The following is a 7,598-nucleotide window of genomic DNA, read 5'->3' on the forward strand; positions in this document are numbered from 1 at the left end:
TTTGAGCTCTTCAATCGGAACAAGATCGACCCTGTCTTCTTCTACCTTTGGGTCTATCTCTTCGTCGACCTCTTATATCACTTCATCAACTTCCTCACTGATTTCTAGTGCATGTGTTATAACATTCTCGAGCTTCTAACTGATCTCACCTTAGTGTCCCAATGCCCCTAGGGGTTAAGAACTTAATGGCCAAATGCTTGACAGATGTAACTACCCCCAACCCGATTAGGGTTGGTCTCCTGAGTAAGACATTGTAGGCGAATGTGGTGTCTACAATGATGAGCTCTAGCATCTTGGTTGCCGAGACTGGGTAGTCTCCCAAAGTTACTAGGAGCTCAATAGACCTTGTACTTGCAATTACCTTTCCTAAGAATCTGTATAGCACCGTTGCACAGGCTTTAAGGTTTCAAACAAACACACCCATCTTTTCCAAGGTCGTTTTATATAGGATGTTGACAAAGCTCCCGTTATCAATCAGGAATCGATGCGCCCTCTTCTTGGCGAGTTGGAAGGTTATGACCAAGTGGTCATTATGAGGAAATCAAACGTGTGAAGCATCCTCTTTGGTAAAAGTGATAGGTTGGGATTAAACTCTCTGTTGTTTCAGAGCTTGCAGTTCAGGCACATAAGGAGATCCATCTCCCATTTTAAGCTCTTGGATGTACCTCTTTTGAGCGTTTCTACCCGACCTTGCAATGTGTGGTCCCCCACGATGGTTATTACATCTTCTCCATCAATTGAGGGAGTGCGACTATCGTCCTTCGCATGTGAGGCTGCAGCTTGTTGAGTAGGTTGAGTCGGAACGGCCTTTTGACAAGGCGAAGACTGAACTTAATTCCAGTTTTGGATACACTATTTGAGGTAGCTTCTAAAGATCAAACCCTTAATCTTATCTTTTAACTGTCTGAATTCCTCAGTTGTATGACCCACGTCCCTGTGGAATCCAAAGAACTTGTTTGAATTCCTTTTTGTTCTCTGATGTCGCATTGCATCGGGCCACCTAAAGGGGACACGATTCTCATTCGTGACAAATATACTCTCCCAAGTATCTGTGAGCTTTGTATATACTGTGTAAAAGGAGATCTGTTTATCTCCTTTCTTTTTCTTACCCCATCATCCTCAGGGTAGTTCCCTTTATTCTTCTTTCTCTTAGAAGATTTGTTTCACTTTGGTTGTGTCACGAAGGGCATAGCCGAGGTAATAGGTGAGTTAAAATTTTTCATTGTAGTTATTGAGGGTCTAGGAGCTAGTATAAGGGGCAGCCTTGCCTCCTCTACATTGACAAATTTCTGGCCTGAGTGGTTAACTCGGCTATAGTCCTCACTAGCTTCCTTTGCATGTCGTCCCAAAGAGTATTTCCTGGCAGTACTCCAGCTTGTACTGCCGTAAGATGACAGCTGTCATCAACCTTACAAAGTAGCTGTTCTGTGATTTACTTGGTTGTTGTATAACATTTGTTAGAGTGGAAGCCTCTAGCTTGATGCTCTTCGTAGCTTGGAATTTATTTTTGAACTCCTTAAATAGTTCATCCCATGATGAGATCGAGTTCCTTTGAAACTTATCAAACCAGTTATTTACCGGTCCGGTGAGTGTGGTGGGGAAGAGCATACATCTGAGCTCATATCCAACATTACTGGCTCGCATCACAATATTGAACGTGCTCAGGTAGAAGCCCGGGTTGGTAGTTCCATCATAGGGTGCCACATCGGGTATCTTGAAAGCATTGGGGAATGGTGTGTTCGAGATATGGGGAGCAAAATGCTCGAGATCCTCATCTGAATCGTAGGCCTTTTCTTTGTTTTTTCCTTCTTGAATGAGCCTTAATGCTTCCTTGAGTTGGTTGATTCTCTCCTGAACCAAATCCACTGGAGGGGGAGCTTGCGCAATTGTGATCTGGTTGTTATTCGTAGGGACTCCAGCTCCTTGCCATAGTATAGGGTCATATTGATTTCCTTATATTGCTTGTAAGGGCTCCCTTCAGGACATTTAAGTGTGCCCTCAGGTCTGCGTTCGGGTGATTCAACTGCCCCCAGTTCAGGTCAGGTGGTCTCAAAGATCAGGATAACTATTTGGATAGTTCTCTTAATACCTATCTTTGGTGTTATAAACACTCACCGACCTGTTGTATTATTGACTTCCATCAAGGAAGCAGACAATTCTTTCTGGCTATTGTGAGATTTGATTATGAGGTGGGTTACTCACATGCTCCCTAATTCTGGTTGCCTGTGACCTCGACAAATAACTTCCCGACAGTTGGGGTTTGTTTAGCCTATCTATTTTCCTGATGCTTCCCCAGTGGGACCACGCGTTCACCCCTACACTCGGGTCGAGCATGATGGATCTTGTCCTGACTTCCACTTCTAGCACTTTGAGAAGGCCTCTGAGGTCCTCTCTCCCCTGTTCGATTTCCACTGGGAACTTTCTGGGGTACACCTCGAGCTGAAGAGGGATGCCTCATCAGTGATGGAGGATGCGTGATTGGAGATGGTGACGACCTCTCATTGTTTGGTCTTGTAGGTTTAGGGTTATTATTATTCCTAGCAGGTCCTGGGTTATCATCTGAGCTGTCGGAGGAGCTTGGTTATTCCCAGGGTTTGCAAGAATGTCTTTGGCTAGGTTGTTCCTGACAGGGTTTCATGATGACCCCCCGGGCAGGTTTTCTACCGTATTTTCCCTAGGCTTTGGTTGAGCCTGTTGGGACCTTTTTTCGGCCATCCCGGTAGCCGTACTTCCTTGAAGTTGCCCCCTGGTCCTCTGTTGGAGTACCTGGGCTTTGGCAGCTCATCTTGACATCTCTTCCTTTAGCCACATTGTTTGGCTAACTATTCATGCAGTCTCCAATTTTCGAGCTTAACTTATAGCACATATCTTTCTGCATTATAGGAATTCTGCTCATTAGGTCTAGAACTTTGACCAAGCCAATCTCAAGAAGACGATGAGGCACTCTCCTCATCGAGACTCCAGTCCAAGACTGGTTGTTTTCCACGCCTTAAAAGATGCTCCTCAGTACGTGGAGTATTTTCCTAAGGGATTAGGGGAAGTGGTTGCCCACTGATTCCAGAAATATTCAGGGCAACCATTGTTGCTAACCGGGAATTTTTTTCACAAAACGGTAAGAAGAACTGCTTAATTCTCTCAACGAAAGCACCAAACTGTTGATGCCATTTTTCGTCAACTTAATTATGTAGATCAATTAAATAATGAAACAGGAAGGAAAGAAAAGAAATAGATTTTTACGTTGTTCAGTAGTTAAAATCTTCCTCGGCCCACGAGTCACTTTTATTAAGTTGTCTAAGTTAAAACTTTAGGAAGGAGCAATTTCACAGAGCATTTTTCAGTATAAAGTTGTGCGTGAGTATAAATGACTAGATCCAGGCTATTTATAGACTTTGTTACAATAATATCTTTCTACAAGTTTAGGAAAGTAACAACATATATTCAAATATAAATTCAAATGAATATTTGATTAATAATAATACATCTTAAATGAATTATTTAAATAAATATCTCATAAAAAATAGGGATTCAATACACTATTTAACCTAATTCGAAAGAAATAGGGATGTACTAACAGCTTTTCTGTGTGTGTATTTAACGAGTATTCGAGCTTGAACACTACTTCAACGCGCTTTCAAGCTCACATAATTTTGAGATCACTGTTGCAGTTGTCGCCACCTAATTGCTCGACTAGATTTTTGAACTCATCGTTTTTGGATGAGACTTTTGCCTTCACGCATGCAACTCATGCTCATGTGCTGATGTTGTGGCACTGGAACTTCGTGTTTAACCTAATTCCAATGGTGTATTATTTACGTGTGTCAAGAAACTAGCTGTGCTCGGGCATTGTTCATATGAATGCAGTCCCCCACAAATCTCACAACTCACAACATTCTGTACTTGCATTGCTTGTTTAGCGAGATTATTCTGCTATAGTTGCTTAGTTAGAGATGCCATTTGAGCAGTCAATAAAGCAATTGGATCAACCTCTTAGACTCCTACTACTTTCTTATTCTCACGCTCAGTAGGAAAATTATAGTTATAATGGCCATCTCTTCCATTAATTCATATGCTTCATTAGCAATTTTTCTCATAAACGCTCCTCCTGATGCTACATCTATTATTGTCCTTGTATTTCCCCCTAAACCATTGTAAAATGTTTCAACTAGCAGCCACTTTTCTAATCCATGATGTGGACATTTCCTTTGCAACTCTTTAAAACGTTCCCATGCATCATATAAAGACTCCATATCCAGCTGATGGAAGTTATTAAACTCTACTCTAATTAAAGCTGACTTCGCAGGAGAAAAATATTTACCAAGAAATTTCGGAGCCAAATCTTCCCAAGTAACTGTAGAGTTGGCTTGTAATGAATTCAACCAACTCTTAGCTCTGTCTCTTAATGAAAATGAGAATAATCTTAATCTTACAGCATCATTACTCACCCCATTCATTTTGAATGTCGCACACAGCTCTAAAAAGTTTGTGATGTGGAGATTTGGATCCTCATTTGGTAACTCCCCAAATTGTACACAATTCTGTACCATCTGAATAATTGAGGGTTTTATCTCAAAATTATTTGCCTCAACAGTTGGAGGACAAATACTTGAATGTATCCTTATAAAAGTTAGCAATACATAGTTTCTCAATGGCGGATCAGCTTCAGCTGCATTACCCATATTTGCCTTGTTGTTCCCACCGTTATTTGCGTTCTCAGCCATGGTGAAATCCAACCTTTTCTTTATCTTGTGATTTTCTTTGAACGTTCTCTCAATTTCAAGATCTATTGGTATGATTTCCTTTTTCTACTTCCTCGCATATACCAACAATTCCCGAAACACATTACAAACTTGATCCAAATAAGTGTAAAATATATATATATATAAAAATATCAAATTAGAACAAACAACAATTAATTTTGATATTGGAAATTATGTCCCCGACAATGGCGCCAAAAACATGATCGTGAACATATGTGCACAAGTGCACGCAATCGATTCAAGTAATATAGATGATAAATAGAATATCGTTCCCAGATAGACTATTTCCCAATTACCAATAATTGTTTTTTTATTTCTATTTGGCAAACAAAAATTAGATGAAAAATAAATCTAATTTTAAAATTGTAAATAACTATGAAAAAAAATAATTAATTAAAAGATGAAATTCACTATTAAAAAGACTTAGGGTATTAACTTCATCAACTTTTCATTCTATTAATTTTATTAATCAGTTGTAAATTTCTTTCTTCCTATTCTAATAGAAGGTTTAGATAAATCGATCCCTATTCTTTTTCAAGATATAAGATCTCAACCTATATGCAGGTTTTCTACATCTCTGTGATAAACTTGAGCACAAATTATATTGATTAGAATAGAGAAGAAAAATCAATAAAACATCATAATTAAATTAAATAGAAATCAAAGTGACTACATTAAACCCTAGATAAAAATGTTTTGTTCATATGAGTCATGACTAAATTAACAAAATAATAATTTAGAAACATAAGATTCAAAAACATGAAGAAGAAAGAAAAATATAAAAATGCAGAAGAACTAATCTAAGAATCATAATTAATCTCTAAAAACGTAATTAAAATATGACCTAATGACCTAATTAAACCCTAAGTTTGAATTTATAGTAAAAAATTCCCAAATCCTTAGTTTTTTTCATAGGCGGGCCGCCACTTGGCCTTCTCTAGGTCACGACCCACATAAAATTTTAAAGGCTCTTCGAATCTGCATAAGTCTTTAGGCATCGCGACTCAGGCGAAGATAGTCGCGACTTGTGTCTTCGATGCACCCTTTCATTAGCCTCTGACCTACCCTAGCGCCGCGACTTATAGGAGCAAGTCGCAACACTAATTCCCTTCAGCAGCCTTGTGTTTCTAACTTGCCTAGAGTCGCGATCTAAGCTCCTAGTCGTGGCTCTAATTCTATTATTTCTTTATTTAAGCCTTTCAACCTCGTTTCTTCATCAAAAATTGATTTTTACTTGTCCTTAGCACCATTTTAAGTCAAACAACCACCAAGAGCTTCATTTTTACACCATTTTTTTACATTTTTCTCATGATTCAATGCACCAACCTACAACAAAGACAAACAAAAGTGTCATCTTGCACAAAACACACTGAAAGACTCAAGATTACCAACAAAAAAAACATTCTAAAACGACACTAAAATGAAGTTTCCAAACTCTCCCAAACTTACTCTTTGTTCACCCTCGAACAAAGGACTCAAAACAAACCTAGAATATAACAACTTGGACAATTTCCACAACATGAATTATACCAACAACGACAATTATGCCTCAAAATCATGAATGCTAATCGTATAATTCTCAAAAAACGACTTAAAAACTTATTCAATCCAGAATTTCAATCAAAACACTCTATCAACACACTTTAGCCTACTAACATTTTAGAGTATAAAATCATGATCATTAAATAAACGTATTTGAAATCAATTATGCTAACCAAATTCTTTCCAAACAATCCATTCAAACCAAACTATTCCATCAGCTCACTTACTTGCTATTCTCCACTAATATAAATCATGATATGCATAACAACCAATAGGACTTGTATAGGCTTGTAATGATTGCTTAGGTAAAGGTAAATGAAAAAGTAATTTTTAAGCTCACCTTACTATAATTACATGACCCAAAAAATCAACGACTTTACTTCCATAGTAATACAATCCCATAATCCCCTTTCTTGTTTTTCCTTAGAGAGATGTAAAATATATATATAATTTTTTTAAAATGGTATCTACACTCCCCCAAACATGATTTTTCTATATACTCATATTGGGAGTGTATTAAACTTTTTTTAAGATATATATACTCTCGCTCTCTCTCTCTCTAATCTTTTGTACTTTCAATTTTCTACACCCACTAAATTCACAAATAAATCTCATTACACATCAATCCCCATAACTTTTTTTTCAATCATATGCTCATAGTATATTAGGGATGGATATATAACCAAGTTTCAAGTTTTAGGCTTAAATAATGGCTAAGAACAAAAAGATACAATGTTAGGCTCAAAAGGGGTAAACAAAGGATCAATTAATTTAATGTCGGCTAGAAAAGCTCAAACGGTCAAATGATAGACTAAATCATATTCCTAAGCATACATGATATATTATTTCGCCTCAAATAACGAGTAAGCAAGTTCTTGAATTGTAGAAAATAATTTCCACTTTCCATTCGTCATTCCTCTTACCAATTTTAGCAAGCATAATATGTTGACTCCGTTTTTCGTCAAATTAGAAATGAAGAGCAATTATACAGAAATATCAGAGGAAACAAACAATATAGACATGATTTTTTACGTAATTTAGCAGTTAAAATCTGCCTAGTCTACGAGTCTGTGTTATTCACTTGTTGGAATTCTTTTAAAGCTTTCTGGAAGAAATTTTACAGAGTCTTCCCCATACCAATTTCTCTAACCCCTACAAATAAATTGTTTCACTCTATTTATATAGTGGTTTATTGAATATTGTCCCATAGATTTTCTGGACATACGATACAAATCAATTAAAATAAATGCATTCCATTACTACGTACGCGTGTATATCCCATGATATTTGGGATTTAAT

At 37.4% G+C, this 7,598-nt stretch overlaps 1 non-coding gene across 1 annotated transcript; it reads left to right on the forward strand.

Moving 5' to 3' along the window:
• Positions 1-4,179: 4,179 nt before the first annotated feature.
• On the forward strand, positions 4,180-4,284 carry LOC133781104 (small nucleolar RNA R71). The gene has a single exon (XR_009869900.1). It is a non-coding gene; the product is annotated as a small nucleolar RNA R71 (small nucleolar RNA).
• Positions 4,285-7,598: the final 3,314 nt, after the last annotated feature.

Source organism: Humulus lupulus, chromosome 5, assembly GCF_963169125.1.
Source record: "Humulus lupulus chromosome 5, drHumLupu1.1, whole genome shotgun sequence".
Taxonomy (NCBI): Eukaryota; Viridiplantae; Streptophyta; class Magnoliopsida; order Rosales; family Cannabaceae; genus Humulus; species Humulus lupulus.